The sequence below is a fragment of the Podarcis filfolensis genome (genome assembly GCF_964270895.1).
Source record: "Podarcis filfolensis genome assembly, chromosome: 12".
In the NCBI taxonomy this organism is placed as follows: domain Eukaryota; kingdom Metazoa; phylum Chordata; class Lepidosauria; order Squamata; family Lacertidae; genus Podarcis; species Podarcis filfolensis.
In genome coordinates, this window is record NC_139614.1 from 48,477,438 (window position 1) to 48,496,037 (window position 18,600).

Here is an 18,600-nt window from a genome sequence, read left to right on the forward strand (position 1 = left end):
CTCCCAATATGGGGGAAATGATCAGTGCTTTTCTCTAGGAGTACTTATTGTAACAACTTCATATTTTTCTATTTTTTTTAAAAAAGAAGCACTGGATATTATTAGTTTTATTTATTAACCTCATTATGTACTTTGTGTTCTTGTACTTTTATGTCATGATCCGCCCTGAGACCTATGGATGAAGGGCTATATACAAATGTAATAAATAAACAAATCAGTATTAATTCAGTTTATTCATCGTTGAGATCTAAAAGACTTACATTAGATCTAAGAGACTAATGACTTACATTAAAAAGGAAGAAGCATGTACAGAAATACATTGTACCATAAGGGTGGGATTCATGTAAAACTTCGACATTTCATACAGCATATTAAAATGGATGTATTACTGAAAATAACATTCAGAAATACATGCTATTAGGGAGCACTGCTTTGCAGAGATGAGTATACAAGGCAAAAGTTGTGTACAAAATGTCTATAGAGGGATAAGGTAAAGGTAAAGGGACCCCTGACCATTAGGTCCAGTCGCGGACGACAGTGGGGTTGCGGCGCTCATCTCGCTTTACTGGCCGAGGGAGCCGGCATACAGCTTCCGGGTCATGTGGCCAGCATGACTAAGCCACTTCTGGTGAACCAGAGCAGTGCACAGAAATGCCATTTACCTTCCCACTGGAGTGGTACCTATTTATCTACTTGCATTTTTGACGTGCTTTTGAACTGCTAGGTTGGCAGGAGCAGGGACTGAGCAACGGGAGCTCACCCCGTCGCGGGTATTCGAACCACCGACCTTCTGATCGGCAAGTCCTAGGCTCTGTGGTTTATCCCACAGCGCCACCCGTGATAGAGGGATAAATTCGCACAAATATTGAGGAAGTTTCATGAGGACTTGGAGGGGGGTGGTTGCTGAATCATAAACTGATGTTGAAATGCAGTGAACTTAGGGAAATGACTGGTTAGTAAATGCTATCCATTTATTTCTTTTGTTTGGATTTGGTAATATAACTTGCCTTGCACGTAACTTAGTCCTCTCAGGTTCCTGGAAGATGAAGATGGAGCTATTCCTGTTAAGAGGGCTGATGTCAATTTTGATGGTCTGCTCCTGGTCCCTTGTGAACATCACATCCACATCACCAGCTGACCGCACAATTTGGAACGACAGGCAAGATCTGCTTAAGAGTCATTTTAAAGGTCACAGAGGGGTTATGTTCCCTGATCTGTGCAAAAAATAATAATTAAAAAGCAGCTCTCTGCACTGGCTGATCACTTGGGCTCTCTAACTCTACCACCGTTTTATTTACTTTAGGATTAATTGCCAGTAAAAGGTCATTTGATCAAAAGAAGTTCTCCGAAATCCTTAGTGGCTTCATGAACATTTTGCCTTAGGGGTTTGACAAATTGTTTCATCGGTTTATTTTTAATATGACAAAACAGAGCTTGATAGACTGAGTTTCCCACAGCAAACACAAGCAGATTAAGCTACGTGTTACTATTAGCCATGTGCAAAAGCCCATAGGATGGAATCAGTTCCGTTATATTAGCCCCAAGGAGTGGGTTTTTCTTCCCCAGAAAATCTGTTTGCTGAACCAAAATTGGCACTTACTTCTGTAGTGCACTGCTCTCTCAGTTGGTCAGTGTGATAAGCACCATTGGTGTTTTTTATGAATGTGTTTTAATATCTGTGGTTCAATTATATCATGGGCTTCAGAACATTTTGGCATTCAGTGCAGTCAGATGTTTTGGCAAACCATCGTTTATCACTGCAAGAATGAACAGTGGTGAGGCCTGGGCTCCCCACCCCCACTTCCTTCATGTATGGTTTGGGATCCAGGTTTGAGAGCAAACTATGGTTTGCACAAACCCTCATTTGTTGAGAATGGGAAACAGTGGTTTTCCATGAAGTAGGAGCTCTCTCAACCTGGGCTACTCCCTTCCCTTCACAGATGAAGGAAGAAGCAAAAATGAGAGGGGAACACGTTAGCCTAACATTCACCACTGCTTCTCCTAATAATGATGAACTATGTTTCTAATTACTCTCAATACAGTCTTCTCATTGGTTTCCCGATTTTGCAGTAATCCTATCCATGCCTACACAGCAACTGAGCCATCTGTATGTATTTAGCCTGGGCATGGAGATGGATTTCCCATGACATGGTAAAACTACAAGGAATAGGATTAAAAACAGAGCCACAGGTTTCCTACCTTGGGAACAACAACCTCTATAGAACAGCAACCCACCAGCTGAAGACCAGAGCAGTGTCACACCCATCTTTGAAGTCCTGGAGTAGTTTTGATTGTGGCTGGGGTACAGTTGCCCCTTCAACAGAACTGGTAAAGCCCAGGAGCCAGGTTTTCACTTGCATCTTGGTCTCCTAGAGAGGAAGGCGGGCATGGTTGAGAAAGTAAAAGGCTAGTCCAGGATTGTTTATTCTGACTGGCCACAGCTCCCCAGGATCTCTGGCAGAGCTCCTTTGCATTGTCTGCTTCTTTTGACAACAACAACAACAACAACAACAACAACAACAATAATAATTTTTTTATTTATATCCCGCCCTCCCCAGCTGGGCTCAGAGCGACTAACAACAATAAAAGTTACACAATTTACATAAAATCACAAGCAATGAATTGAAATGCATTCTAAAATCAATTCATTCTAAAATCAATTCAAAATCAAATTAATGGCAGCCATTGGGCTAGAGTTCTGTGAGGATTACCGAAGGAGTGGGTCAGACTGTGCCTTGGCCATCCTCCATAGTGTAGGTCTCTTCCACAATCTGTCCGGTTGTGCGGCTGCAGATGGGCTTCGTCTCTCTCCGCTCCTCCCAGTGGTCATGTCTCTTCTGGTCACTGCTGTGGGTACAGAGTTTGACTGTCTGCCTCCAGGCACTGCTGTCACCTGCAAGAGATTCCCACATGGAGGAGGTTGGTGTTGCCGGCCTTCTTGTCACGCTCACAGACATCTTTGTAATGCAGAGTTGGTCTGCCAATGGGCCTGGTGCCTGAAGCCAGCTCTCCAAAGAGCACATCCTTGGGGTCTTCCATTCTGTGGACAGGACCAAGCAAGTGTAGACGTCGCTGAGAGAGGAGTGCGAACATGCTGGGAATGCGGGCTTGGGAGAACACACTGCCTTGTGATACCCCAAATCTTCCTGAAGCAGTGCATGTAGAAGGCATTGGGGCATTGCTCCTGACAGTGATGAGTTGCCCATGACTCACTTCAGGGCTAGCGATCCCATGGAATCGTTTGGCCTGAAAAACCACTTCAGGTGACCTGCCAGCCCTCCTAATATTAGGCACCTCTTTCTCTTGCCTTTGACTTGCCTCTTCTCCTTCAGGTGCACTGCTATTTCACCTGAGATCTTAGTGCTTAGGAAGCAGGAATAAGTGCTCTTTTTTCCTGTTTCCTGACCGCTAAGAACCTCAGTGCAGTGGCACCGTGCCAGAACAAGAAGAGGTGCATTTGCAAACACAGTCAAGGGCTTTCCTTCCTATTGCAGCCCTGGGGGATTTGGGTGAAACACACCCAAATAATGCAGCTGAAGGAGAAAATTATATACACAGGAGAACACAACAGCGGGACAACTAAATAAGCAACAGAAATTGGAGCAGCGGATTAAGTTCAGTCAGCAGCACAAGCAGAATGATCAAAGCACCAAAGAGAAGGAAACTCTGGGCTTTTTTTGGAAAGGTGGGATAGATTTAAAAACAAAGCAAAACAAAACAAAAGAAAACACCAACAATGTCTATGTAATCCAGACCAAAGGCTCAACAAAACAGTAGTCTTGACTCAACATACTATAATATGCATGCACTAGAGGTAAGGATGAGCAAATCTTAACAATTTTGGAATCTTGCAGTTTCTCATTTTTCCAATCATAGTTCTCCGCATTTCTTCATTGGTTTGAGTGTTGCTGTTTTTAAAGAGGCCTCATTAAAACTCATCAGCATTTTAGTGTGAATTTCTCCTAACAGACATACTTCTGAATGCAGTTTTGCCGAATACAGCGGTACCTCGGGTTACAGACGGTTCAGCTTACAGACGCTTGACATTACAGACTCTGCTAACCCAGAAATAGTGCCTCAGGTTAAGAACTTTGCTTCAGGATGAGAACAGAAACCGCACGACAACAGCACGGCAGCAGTGGTAGGCCCCATTAGCTAAAGTGGCACCTCAGGTTAAGAACAGTTTCAGGTTAAGAACGGACCTCCAGAACGAATTAAGTTCTTAACCCAAGGTACCACTGTATACATATTGGCACAAAGCAAATAATGAATTTCTATATGTTACTTTCACAATTAAATGCATTTCCATGCACACTTGGACCCAACCCAAGTGTATAGGTTTATGTACGTATTGCTTGGCTAGAGAACTGCATTGTGAATTTTGAAGGATGGCTGCATTTCAGTTTCTGTATTGTTTCGGAAAGTGTGAATTAGATAGGTTCACCTTTAAATGCAAACTGAATTGAATTTCTCCCCCAACTCTAACGGAAGGTGGGGTGGAGAAATTATGCTTCAAGGCACCGGCTTGGTTTATTTCCATTTCCCCTGGATTCTCGGATGGGAGTTTTTGCCAAAATGGTTAACATAAAAGGATATTGACATCACCATTGGCAAGGGATACAGATCTATTAAAAAGGATTTTCCTCCCTCCTTGCTCTATTCAGTTTACTTCACGGTATTCATAGATAGCAGGCCAATATGTTGACACGGACTGATCAGGTGCAGAGCTTGGGGACAGCAATAGCAGAAGGCAACCTAATTTATTGTGACATCTTCAGAGAATGTCCAGAAAGCACTGTGATAATTTGAAGTTTGGAGTAAATAATGAGGGAGGTAAACAGGAATCGGTGTGGTGGGGCACACAGTGAGTTCACACTATAAAAAGTATTATTATTATTATTATTACTACTGTTAGTGCTATTTTTCTAGAAAAACAGGTGGCTGAACTCACCATAAACACCTCCCTCATTCTCTTATAATGGCAATGGTACCCACTTGAGAAGTGCCAGAACTGCTGAAAAAAAGCCATTATTTATTATTTATTATATATTATTTATTCTACAAAGCAAACAAACAACTGCAAGAATTACAGATTGGAGAAAATGCATCCAGCCACACCAGAAGAATTCAGTTTGACAATGGAAACCATGTTTCTAGTCCCCACCAGAGAAGAATGGCAAACCAAGCTGATAAGACTATGCCGAAATGGCAAAACCAGAAAGCTCAGGAACCAAGAAGACAAAAACTTTAAGAAAGAATGGGGGAAAAATATAATTTATTTAGGAGACCACTGTAAGCAGATGAAAACACTAGCAGTATTTAATAACACTTGTAACTATCACTATGGACAATACGGATAATTACAAAACGTGGGATTATGAAATAATATGCAGTTGAAAATGCTGACAATAAGATCCATGGAGGGGATGGGGGAAAATCTGGAGATTCAGAGAAATCTCTAAATCTGGATATTTATTTGGTATTGTAAAATGCTTGTAAAATAAAATAAAAAATTATTTACAAACCGTGTGTCTGGTTAGGTCAATAACAAGTTTAGACTTAGGTTAGGTTACCTATAAGGTAAAGGTAAAGGGACCCCTGACCATTAGGTCCAGTCATGACCGACTCTGGGGTTGCAGCGCTCATCTTGCTTTATTGGCCGAGGGAGCCAGCATACAGCTTCCGGGTCCTGTGGCCAGCATGACTAAGCCGCTTCTGCCGAACCAGAGCAGCGCATGGAAACGCCGTTTACCTTCCCGCCGGAGCGGTACCTATTTATCTACTTGCACTTTGACGTGTTTTCGAACTGCTAGGTTGGCAGGAGCAGGGACCGAGCAACGGGAGCTCACTCCGTCGCGGGGATTCGAACCGCTGACCTTCTGATCGGCAAGTCCTAGGCTCTGTGGTTTAACCCACAGCGCCACCTGCGTCCCCTTGCATCTACTATACCTGTTCGCAATTAAGAAGAAGAAGAAGAAGAGTTTGGATTTGATATCCTGCTTTATTGCTACCTGAAGGAGTCTCAAAGCGGCTAACAATCTCCTTTCCCTTCCTCCCCCACAACAAACACTCTGTGAGGTGAGTGGGACTGAGAGACTGAGTGTGACTAGCCCAAGGTCACCCAGCAGCTGCAGGTGGAGGAGCGGGGAATTGAACCCAGTTCACCAGATTACGAGTCCACCGCTCCCAACCACTACACCACACTGGCTCTCAGGCAAAGAGTCCCTCCAAAGTGACTTTTTGGAAGTGGGGGCTCTGGTTTCCAGTCCTGGGTATACGACTGATGTTATATTTTACTATTTATCATTGCATCCTTAAAATACCTACATTCATAAGATCCGATTGGTCAGATGTACGGAGGTGCCCATCTTGACACACAGGGCTGGCAAACTTAACTCTGCAGACTGCTGTCGCTCTCAGTTGCCAGGATACTGTCCTGTTCCAACCAGGCTATGGGCCTGCAGCATGTTAAGCTGGAACTGGCGAGTATTCACTGACCTTCAGCTGGAATCTGGCCAGCGAGATGGTCCAGGCTCCAAAAAATAGGGCAGAATGCAAGCTCTGGCTGACACAAGCGGAGTTTGGCTCTGTTGGATCTGGGAGAACTCCCAGGAAGGGCAGATGTTCATCTAACAGAGTCCCCAGAGTTTGACCAGGTCTTTACATCCCTCAGCCTAATAATTGCTGCCAGAGTCCTGCCCGCTGAGCAAAGCTATGGGGAAATTAAAGTCTTCGAAGTTTGAAGGAACCTGCTGTGGTGTTATGTACTGAGTTGAGTAGGATCCAAAATGCAGCAGTCTGATTGGTCCTAGAACAATAGGATTCAGAATGCAGCAGTCTGATTGGTCCACAGGAGCCACCCAATCCAGCTCCAGGTGGAAGTGAATCCTCAATCTGATTGGCCTACAAGAGAATCCCGGAATTAGCCAATCACGTGGGGCCCACTGTGTAAATAATGTATAAAAAGCAGACATTCTGGGGGAACTTCCATTCCTCCTCACCACTATGAACTGAATAAAGAGCATGAAATCCACTCTCGACTCCGAGTATATTTCATGTGACTTTCTTGAACAGCTTAAAATTGACCCCTTTGCCTTCTCTACCGAGAAACCATTAGAGGGAGAAGCATTATGGGTAGTTAGCAGCTAAGGGAAAAAAAGGAGTTAGCGGTGGGCGTCATAAGCCTACATACTTTGGACTTTGGCTCCACCCACTTTGGCCATGTGACCCCATCCACTTTCCCCGGGGAGCTGGGACCTAGGGGGAAAGGGATTCCTTGCTGCTGTTATACAGGGGTGTTCATAGAAGCACAGAATTGTAGAATTGGAAGGGACCACGGGGGTCATCTAGTCCAAACCCCCTGTAGTGCAGAAATCTTTCGCCCAACATCAGGAACAAATCCACAACGCCGAGATCGAGTCTCATGCTTTACCAACTGCATCCTCCCTGAGGATTTTCCTTTTCCTGAGGCTTACTGTAGTGATCATTTTATATTTCCCTTCTCTTTCTTGGGGTATCTTATTTTAACTGATCTTAAAATTGCACTAGATGCACTCCTAATGTGTCCTTTTCACTCATTTTACTATTTCATCTTTCCATTGTTGCAACCCACCTGGAGCTTATGGTGAAGGGCAAATAAGCAATCTAAATAATAATAAAAACAAAAATTACAAGAAGTGATAATATAATGTTGTTTCCCCTTTCTTTTGCGATCTTATTTCTTTTTGATAGTCCTCCTAACTGTATGATTTGAGGGTGGGTTAGGTGAAAAACATCTGGCTGCATGGGCATAGCAGGGGGGGCAGCTGCCCTCCCCCCAGATCAAGTAAAACAAAAGAAATACTGACATGTCAGTTTTGCCCTCCCCAACAAAAATCCTGGCTACGCCCATGTCTGGCTGCATCACAAGTGCATGCATTTATCGCAGCGAGTAAAAGTTATCGCAAAGTCCCTTTAAAATTCATGCCACAGCCATAGCCCTTCATCAGTTGAACAATGGACGTTCCGTTCAGTCCTGCACTTAAATGCCACTGGCTGAACCTTCCTCCTCTCCTAACAATTAGTTCCAGACATACAGAATCTGCAATTCATGGCAGTGTTCGGTATCATACAATTGCCAATGCTTGGGTTAGGTGACTGATGGGGCAAAGGGTATGGCAGGAAGAAACTGCAGCATTTAGAGAAGGAGAGTTAGTTTTCCAAAGCAGAGACATCACCTTGCCAACAAAGGTCCGTATAGTTAAAGCTATGGTTTTCCTAGTAGTGATGTATGGAAGTGAGAGCTGGACCATAAAGAAGGCAGATCGCCGAAGAATTGATGCTTTTGAATTATGGTGCTGGAGGAGACTTTGAGAGTCCCATGGACACAACTAAATGACTAAACAACAACATCATACAGTGCCCTGAAGCTGCTCTCTTTGGCCCTTGTTGGGTGTGCTTCATCTTCGAGAGCTGACCCATAAGAAACTTTGGATGCATGAAGCAAGTGGCTGTCACGTTACCTTTACAAAATGTTGGGAGTGCCAAATTTTCTGCACACCTACGTTATACAAGCCACAAATATTAGTGCATTATGGCAGCTTCCTAAGTTCCAGATGCTCTTGCTGCCCCATTCCTGTAGGGCTTGTTGTTGTTGTTGTTGTTGTTCAGTCATTTAGTTGTGTCCGACTCTTCGTGACCCCATGGACCAGAGCACGCCAGGCACTCCTGTCTGCCACTGCCTCCCGCAGTTTGGTCAAACTCATGCTGGTAGCTTCAAGAACACTGTCCAACCATCTCGTCCTCCGTCTGTCCAACCATCTCGTCCTCCGTCGTCCCCTTCTCCTTGTGCCTTCCATCTTTCCCAACATCAGGGACTTTTCCAGGGAGTCTTCTCATCTCATGAGGTGGCCAAAGTATTGGAGCCTCAGCTTCAGGATCTGTCCTTCCAGTGAGCACTCAGGGCTGATTTCCTTCAGAATGGAGAGGTTTGATCTTCTTGCAGTCCATGGGACTCTCAAGAGTCTCCTCCAGCACCAGAATTCAAAAGCATCAATTCTTCGGCAACCAACCTTCTTTATCTAGGGCTTATTATCCCCCAAAAGGCTGCTTATTAGACATTTGGCAGGGATCAGCTTAGCCTGGGAGTTCCTGGCCAGGATCCCCTGAGCGTAGCTGGTCCCAGTGGGGATTTGCAGTCTGTCCCACTTGCCAAGGAACCATCCGAAGCACACATTGAGTCTCCCAATGTTTCATTTGCAGCCATGTCTTTACTTGCGTTTGCCCGTTTGTTTGAAAATGTCTGTACAGGGGGAGAGAAAGAGTTAATAGGTGGACCAATAGAAAAGCCAGAGGCGGAGCCTACCTGTTTATAAAAGGGCTTAGCCCCGAGGTTTGAGTTAGTTGTTGGTGGTTAGTTGGTTGGTTTTAGTGGGTTGGTTGGTTTGGAAAGGCAGTTGGAAAAGCAGTTGGCAGGCAGTTGGAAAGAGAGAGACAGTTGGTGCAGTTGGTTCTTGTGTGAGGGGAGGTAGAAGAGTTAGAGACAGGATAAAAATAAGACTAAGAAGGTAAAGAGTAACAACGTTTTGAATGCAGTTGAAGTTTATTTGTGTCTGCAATAAACTACACTCTTCTTTGTTAACTTAAGAACCTGACTGAGACTAAGTGATTTACCGGGGAGGACCTGGTTGGTGGCAGCGGATTAGTGGTGTACGGGTCAATAGTTCGTGAGACAATTGGGGGCTCCGTACGAACTCCAACCCCCCCCACATTGTGCCATAGGGCATCAGGTGTGGGGTGGCTTGAGGGAAACAGCCTTGTGGGCTAAATTAGGACCTGTGTGGGCCTCAGCTTGGCCCATGTGCAATACCTCTAAGGCTGTTTGGCTTAATCTGACGTGCGGCCAGATATTCCCGAGATATTTTAGATGAGGGTGTGATTTCTGCATATTCCTTGCATTGCGTGTGTGGCACCTCTCGGTGTTGCTGCTGACCTTTAAAGCCCTAAATGGCCTCTTGGTCCTGTATACCTGAAGGAGCGTCTCCACCCCCATCGTTCAGCCCAGACACTGAGGTCCAGCTTCAAGGGCCTTCTGGCGGTTCCCTCCCTGCGAGAAGTGAGGTTACAGGGAACCAGGCAGAGGGCCTTCTCAGTAGTGGCCCCCGCCCTGTGGAACACCCTCCCTTCAGATGGCAAGGAAATAAACAACTACCTGACTTTTAGAAGACATCTGAAGGCAGCCCTGTTTAGGGAAGTTTTTAATGTCTGATGTTTTATTCTGTTTTTTAATATTCTATTGGGAGCCCCCCAGAGTGGCTGGGGAAACCCAGCCAGATGGACAAGGTATAAATCATTATCATTATATAAAATCAAACTTGCAAGTTTGAGGCCTTCAAGATTTCACTGAGCGGTTTCATGTGAACTTGTGCCGTGTGCTATGGGGTAGCTTTTAGTGTCGTGTTAGGGCTCCGCATTTTGGAAGAGTGTCAATGGTGAGGACGTACTGTTATGGCAGCAGCTTGTTCACGCCGCCTCTGCCTTCTCCTGCATTCTGAGCCTCCGTTCTCTCACATTGTGCATGACAGATGATGGAAGGCAGGGGAATCCCTAAAATAAAACATAACCCAGTGAGAAGCAAGGGCGAGGAAAGGCTTGAATGCGGCAGGTTCCAAACCATCCCCACCAGAGGGCACTTCAATCCACCAGAGTTTGCTTTCATCCAAGGAACCTTCTCTTCAGATTGCCCTAGCATGGCTGACACATTTCCGCTTGGGCTGAAATTTCTAAGTTCTGTGCATCTTGACTGCCCATTCCACCGGCTTACAAATTCTCTATTATCTGGGTTGTGTTGCCATTTAATTACTGACTGCTAATTCAGGACCATCCAGAAAATCCGGTCTTCAGGGCAGCAACAAGGGAGAGATCTAGTCAAAATGAGGGCAAAAAGACAAGGAGGCAGTGAGAAGGTTTTAGGTACTGATAACATGATATGTTTTATGGCCCTTTGTGTTCACCAGAACTACAAATGAGGATTGAGTAATGTGTGCTTCACACATTATGAATGGCATGGAGAGAATAGATAGAGAAAAAGTCGTCCCCCCCCTCATGACACTAGACCTCAGGGACATCCATTGAAGCTGAATCTTTGAAGATTGAGGACACCTGGCTTGCCAGCAATACATGTGAAGGTTCCTTGGATGAAATACATGTAGGGGTCTTAGTGGACTACAAACTTAACATGAGTCAGCAGTGTGATGCAGCAGCAAAAAAGGCTAATGCTATTCTAGGCTGCATCAACAGAAGCACAGTGTCTAGTAATAGTTGTTGGTGCCCTTATAATAGATTCTTTTTTATATTTGGTTTTATTGCTATCTAACTTTTTTCTTCAGGATGTACTTTTATATCCTGAAACCCCTTTTTTGTGAGTGTTACGCAAATAAATAAAAAAAAAAATTTTTTTGGGGGGGGGGAGAAAAGTAAAAGAATGGAAACCAACAATGCAATACATTGTAAGGCGATATGAATTGAATAACATTTTTTACAATGGCCCCTATTCCTGCAGTTATCCTGCGAAGAGGATTCAAATTAAGTTTAATGTTGAATCACAAACCGCAGAGTTGGAAGGGACCCAACGGGTCATCTAGTCCAACCCCCTGCAATGCAAGGAAGCACAACTTTAAAAATCCCTGACAGATGGCCACCCGACCTCTGTTTAAAAAGCCTCCAGTGTGTTTTGTGAGATTGGTTGGTGTATTAAGTGTGTCTGCTATTTGTATGTCCATTTGCTGAAGTGAATCTCTCTCCTTCTTCCCTCCCCCTGCAGCACTTCTGTAACCTTTGGAGTCAGAATCTGCACACAACATCCTGCCATATACTCTGCCCACGCAGCCATCTGTTCCATCCAACAGCGTTTCGTCAAGTTTGGGTACCACGCTGGAAAAAGAGACAGATTTCTCCTCTTCTCCAGCCCTATTCTGCCTTCCCAGAGTCTTCCTTTCCTGCTGCTGTGCTGAATGATCACCAGGGCCCTTTCTTGGGGGAGATCTTGCATAACGAATTGACCTGTTAAGATGGTCAAATGCAAGTGCCGTCCTCTCCTCGGTTAAAATAAATGTTAGAAAATTCAGTCCGGAGCTTTCGAATCGGCGGATTAGTCTTTGTTCCCATTTGAATTACTAATTTCTCTCCCTAGAATCAGCTGCCCAGAGAGGGACCCTTTCATAGCTGGAGAATTAACGTGCGAAGGTCGCCTTCGCAAGGCTGGGATCATCGATTCACAGGCAGGAGGGGAGAATTAGGGTCAAAGGGGTTCAGATGTAGCTAAGGGATACCGGGAGCTGCTTCCCATTCATCCGCAGCGATGTTTGGGTTAGGAATGTGTGTGTTGGCTAATTACATCTCAGAGCCCTTTTCTTGGGGGCGTCCATTGATTTTCAGTTGTCTTGGGAATGCTCGTCGCCAGCAGCATCTCGGAGCTGAATTTTAAGAGATGTCATGTCCAAATGCACACACTCCACGACTGCCACCCTTAGCAGCTTCCTTGAGAAGCAACTTTTGCCAATCAAATGAAAACAACTTTCCTTCCCAACAACTACTACTTCTTCTTTGGCAATCCCTCGTAGCCAAATAAACTTGTCTTCCATAAACACAGTTTTAACAGTGAGTCCATAAATGACAGTGTAGGCCAATTCTGGATCCACACGTCCTTCCATGGTGGGGACATAGGTTTCCAGGTGGGAGTTGATCATGGTGAGGGTTTGCCAAACATACCTTCCTCTTAGCACGTTTCTCCCTTTCGTCCTGAGTTTGAGTGTCTTCAAAGCCCATGACACTTTTGGTAAAGGCTATTCTCCACTTGGAGCACTCGCAGGCCAGTGTTTCCCAGTTGTTGGTGTTTATACTACATTTTTAAAGATTTGCCTTGAGAGAGTCTTTGAACCTCTTCTGTTGACCACCAGCATTACGCTTTTCATTTTTAAATTCAGAATAGAGTAGTTGCTTTGGAAGATTATCATCAGGCATCCACACAACATGACCAGTCCAACAAAGTTGATGTTGAAGAATATTGCTTCAACACTAGTGATCTTTGCTTCTTCCAGTACACTGACATTAGTTTGCCTATCTTCCCAAGTGATGTGTACATTTTTTTGGAGACACTGTTAATGGAATCTTTCCTTCCCAACATTCCTTGCCTAGCACAATACATCTCAAAATTAATTCAGACAAGTTAAAATCTGGGCAGGTGGCAATTATCAGGGTGGAGTTGAGTGTGGTTAATACTTGCCAGGACCAACTGTTTCCACTAATCATACAAGGACCTGTGAGCAGGTCCAACACAGCCTGTGCTTTTAGAATGAACATCACACACTCTGACCACAGATTTGGGTGGTGAAGGGGTCTGCTGGGGGAGGGCAGAAAAGCTGGTTGCCCAACTGGTTTTCTACTCACGCATGCTTTGGATGTGGCCTAATAAACCCATTTAACAACAACAACAACAACAAAAGCCCAATCTCAAGAACAGAAAGATGGGGAGAAATCGGGAGCAAAGGTTTCTCTTGTCTAACCTCCTGACAAGGAGCTCCACATAAAAGCAAGCGAGAAGCAGAACACTTTCAGAACTGTTTTTTTTTTTGTTTAACTCCCCACCCCGGTCTTGCCAAATGCGCAAAGAGCACACGCGAGGTTTCAGCATAAGTTATTCCGGTGGCGCTTCTTGTTTAGAGAATGCCAGAATTCATTGTTTGCAATTTGGTGCTGCGGGATCCAATCAATAGCTGACAATAAAATATTATTCCAAGTGATGTCAACGTTTTGAGAGGCCCTGATTGATTGCTTTAATTTTGCCGTCTTGAGAGGGTGCGTTCGTGTGTGTGTGTGCGCGTGCACACACACTTTAAACCAAACGCTCTCCTGATTCCTTTAGCTCTGTCTATTTCTCTTGAACACTAGTTAAGTAAAATGACATATTTATTATGTCAGATTTATTGGACAGATGGTAGTGTATTTTGTTCAGATTCCACACCCCCCCAATAATATACATCCCTATGCACGCGCATGTGTGTGTGAACACCTCCTGCCTTGTCTGTGGCAAGACAGACCAAACAGGGAAGCTTTATAAAATTTCTCAGCTGACTAAGGTTTGTTTTCCTCCTGATCTCCCTTCCCTTAGCAAGGCGCATGGAACGATAGCACTTCCTTCTGCTGCTCCAGAGGCATCTTACCTCCTCCGACACCCTCAGTCACGTTCAATCTGGCTTCAGACCCGCAGCCTCAGCCAGGATGACAGATGTCTATGCCAGCGTGGTTAGTTTTGTCACGGCAATTAATCTCATGTTGCTGGTGACTTGCTAGTGGTGCGGAAGGGAAAGGGGGTGGGGAACTGTCACAAACTCATTTCTCCTCCTGCTACCGTCAGGGTTCTTTCCAGGCCTGCCACTTTTGGTTTCGTGTGTGTGTGTCTGGGGGGGGCGGGGACCTGGCCCTAGATCTTGTTGCCTCTGAGCATGTGCAGAGTTCCTTTCCACCAAGCAAAGACTTCCCCATCGTTCTGCCCGGACACTTAGGTCCAGTGCCGAGGGCCTTCTGGCCATTCCCTCGTTGCGAGTAGCCAAGTTACAGGGAACCAGGCAGAGGGCCTTCTCGGTAGTGGCACCCACCCTGTGGAACACCCTCCCAACAGATGTCAAAGAGGAAAACAGCTACCAGACTTTTAGAAGACATCTGAAGGCAGCCCTGTTTAGGGGAGCTTTTAATGTTTAATAGATTATTGTATTTTAATATTCTGTTGGAAGCCGCACAGAGTGGCTGAGGAAACCCAACCAGATGGGCGGGGTATAAATAATAAATTATTATTATTATTATTATTATTATTATTATTATTATTATTATTAGAAAGAGTCTGTTGGTTGGTGAAGTGCAGAGAGCCAGCATGGTATAGTGGTTAGGAGCGGTGGACTCGTAATCTGGTGAACCGGGTTCTCTTCCCCGCTCTTCCACCTGCAACAGCTGGGTGACCTTGGGCTAGTCACACTTCTCTGAAGTATCTCAGCCTCACTCGCCTCACAGAGTGTTTGTTGTGGGGAAGGAAGGGAAAGGAGATTGTTAGCTGCTTTGAGACTCCTTAAGGGGAGTGAAAAGCAGGATATTTAGTCCAAACTACTACTCCTACTCTTCTTCTTCTTCTTCTTTGCCACAGGTGAGAAGCCTCTGGCTCCAGGCCCTCAGAATGCTCTCCAACCCCCCCTTTCCTCACTCCATGCCCCTCACTGGTCCTCCTTTGCACCCCAAATGTTTTTACCTAGATAATGTGCTTTGATCTCTGATGACGCCTCTTGCTTCCCTGGGTGGAGGACAGAGAGCAGGGAGTTCGCATGTGCAGAAACTGGCCTGGCACACAAAGACAACGTTGACTTTGGTTGCCCCGCCCACTTTTGACTTTGGCTCCTCCCACCACCGGCATGTGGCCCTCAGAGGACTGCCCAGGGGGGAATGCGGACCTTGAGATGGAATGAGGATACCCACCCTGGCTTACGTTTGGGAACATGGGTGGATTGCTTTTCTCTTTGAGAAGGAGATGCGTTTTTGCTTGTCCAGAGACTGTGGTGGTGTCTGGTGGGATCTGGTGACTTGCACCTTGTTCCATGGCAAATGGAGACTGTTTTATTCCCACAGGCTTTTGGCGACTGGCTGTTCTATTAAGGAAAGGGCTTCTAAATAGTGCTGTGCTGCTATTATTATTATTATTATTATTATTATTATTACTACTACTATTATTATTATTTTAAATTTGTATACTGCAAAATTAAAACCTGGATTTTATTATGTATTTTGTGTTTATATGTTGTATTTTTCTGCTTTGAACTGCCCTGAGATCTATGGATGAAGGGCAGTATACAAATTATTATTATTATTATTATTATTATTATTATTATTATTAAATTAAATTTGTATACTGCCCTGGATTTCCTTTGATTAATTTTCGCAAAACACAACATGGATTGCAAGTATTGTATGCAGAAAACAGTAGAAATGAAGAAAGGATAAAAAGAGCAGTTTTAAAAATAGACAAAATAGACCCATGTTGAGGAGGACGGAAGCCTATTAGAGAAGAAAAGGAATTGGGTTAAAGAATAGGGTGACATAAGTCTGTATGTAAGAATTTATGCATTTATGGTTGTATGTATGTTTTCCTTCCTTCCTTCCTTCCTTCCTTCCTTCCTTCCTTCCTTCCTTTCTTTCTTTCTTTCTTTCTTTCTTTCTTTCTTTCTTTCTTTCTTTTTCTCTCTCTCTCCCCCCTCCCCTTTTGTTTGTTGTTGTCATTTTACTATTTTGGTTATTTTATTGTCTGTGTTTGTACATCAAGTAAGAAAACTAATAAAAAGCAAAAACAAAACACATAATAAAAATAGGAACAAAACAATAACTCCCTCTCCCTGCTAGCCCTTCCCACAAACACATTTAAAAGGGTATAGGATGTTAAACAGCCCAAGGCCTGGTTGAAAAGGAATGTTTTTGCCTGGTGACTAAAGATGTACAGTGAAGAGGCCGGGGAAGTCTCCCTGGGGAGAGCATTCCACAACGGGGAGCCACCACAGAAAAGGCCCCGTTCTTCTGTTGCCACCTTCTGGAGCACACAAAGAAGGGCCTCAAAGGATGATCTCAGGGTCCGGGTGGTTCATATGGATAGAGGTGGTCATTGAGGTATGGCGGTCCTGAGCCATTTTACTATCTGTATTTTAATAGATCTGTTTTTATATTGTTTTAATTCTAAGGTGAGTTGGGATAGCTGCATAGGTACAGCATGAGACTCTTAATCTCAAGGTTGTGGGTTCGAGACCCACATCGGGCAAAAGATTCCTGCATTGCAGGGGGTTGGACTAGATGACCCTCATGGGCCCTTCCAACTCTACAATTCTATGATTCGATTGTGGTTTTATTAACACTTTTAAACTATTGACTTTAACATGTTTTTAGCCTTTTGTATTCAAACTGTGTTGTTTTCATTTGTGCAAGCCACCTTTATTAATTGCTTTGAGATGTTTCATGTAAAGTTTGTTGCCATGTGGGTGTTATTCAGTGCTAGTCCTACTCGGAGTATACCCATTGAAGTAATCAGATCGAAGGCATTACACACAATTTGCTGCTCTGTCCTATGTATTCAGAGCCCAGAGGGAAATTTTTGTCACCTGTTCTTCAGCTGTATTCAGATCAATCGCCTCAGAAAGTGGTAATTGAACTTCCAGCTGACAAAGAATTGTACATTACACATTTGGTAGCTAAATTTGCACCGGCAGCTAAGAAGCTGCTTTCTAGCCATATCAAGAATTATAATGTATTATAATTTCCAATCCAATGCTTTGTTGCCCTGCGAGGGTAGCATATATGCTGTTAATGTTCGCCCTGTGACTTCCTTAACAAGTTTCTCCTTTATTTCATGCATTATTTTGGAAATTTTATGTTTTATGTATTGTAACAGCCTTTGGATATCTGTAAGCTGCCTTACGTCCCTGCTAAAGAAGAAGGCGACATAATATTTAATAATAATAATAATAATAATAATAATATGGCTATATACAATAAACTTGACTGACAGACTGACCATTGAAGTTAATGGACATAACTTAGTTTTTTTATTATTATTTTTCTTTTTTAAAAAATAATTTTTATTGAATGATTTTATGTTACAAAAAACAATACAGCCATACTATCACTAAATATAATTAAGAAATAAAAATTACATACATTGATATTTAGTTTGTTATTTGTTATTTACCGTCTTATTTCCTCCCAAACATTGCATACAACAACACACATATGTGCAGACACCCACACACCCACACCCGCACACAAAATGATAATAATGAAAGTAAATATTTTTCCACTTTTATCTTCCAAAAGCTTTTCTTCAACTTTGACTTCCTGTCAAGTCCCTTTGCATATGCAGAACCATTGAAATAATAATAATAAATCTAAAAAACAACAACATAGATTTTTTATTATTATTTCAATGGTTCTGCTCTGGGCAGGTCTTAGGAGAATACAACCCTGTGTGTCATGACATGCAACTTGATTCCAGCGCACACTTACTTGCATGTGGATCTATGTGCATAAGCCATGCACATAGATGGTGCAACACAGCCACCTCACCTATTCACACCTGTGCCATGTTGGAGGGTCTGCACTACACAGTCTACCAATTCTCTCCTTTCCCTCTCGGCTGTCGCAGGGACTCCCAGGTCCTGGGAATTATCTTTGGCTGACCTCCTTGCTGGCAGCTATGCTTCAGCTCAGCCACTCAGAGGCCGGGGTTACTGTGTGTTTATTTTCCCACACCGATTAAACATCGCTGATTAGCTCAACTAATTAACCATACACTAGCAATTATGCTCTGACAGGTATCTTTGGAGCCTCTAACAGCTGTTACCACAAGATCAAACAAGTCAAGACAGGAAGAAGAAAGGAAAACAATTAAATACACAAATGAAACAGGCAGAAGGGGGGAAATGCACAAAAAAACCCCCCACCACCCTCGCCCAAATCCCTCTGCAGTCATCTCCAGAGCTTGGAGTATCTTACTGCATTTGCAAGGTAGGCTGAGCAAGGAGCAGGATGAGGTCACCATGC

General features: G+C 43.9%; 2 long non-coding RNA genes across 2 annotated transcripts; one reads left to right on the forward strand and one right to left on the reverse strand.

Moving 5' to 3' along the window:
• Positions 1-898: 898 nt before the first annotated feature.
• LOC310746350 lies at positions 899-9,409 on the reverse strand. Its single transcript, XR_014540660.1, has 3 exons — positions 9,344-9,409; positions 2,200-2,369; positions 899-1,166 (listed from the first exon to the last, which is right to left on the reverse strand). It is a non-coding gene; the product is annotated as an uncharacterized lncRNA (long non-coding RNA).
• Positions 9,410-9,413: 4 nt separating this feature from the next.
• Positions 9,414-12,904, forward strand: LOC310746330. The gene is made up of 2 exons (XR_014540641.1): positions 9,414-9,545; positions 11,801-12,904. It is a non-coding gene; the product is annotated as an uncharacterized lncRNA (long non-coding RNA).
• Positions 12,905-18,600: the final 5,696 nt, after the last annotated feature.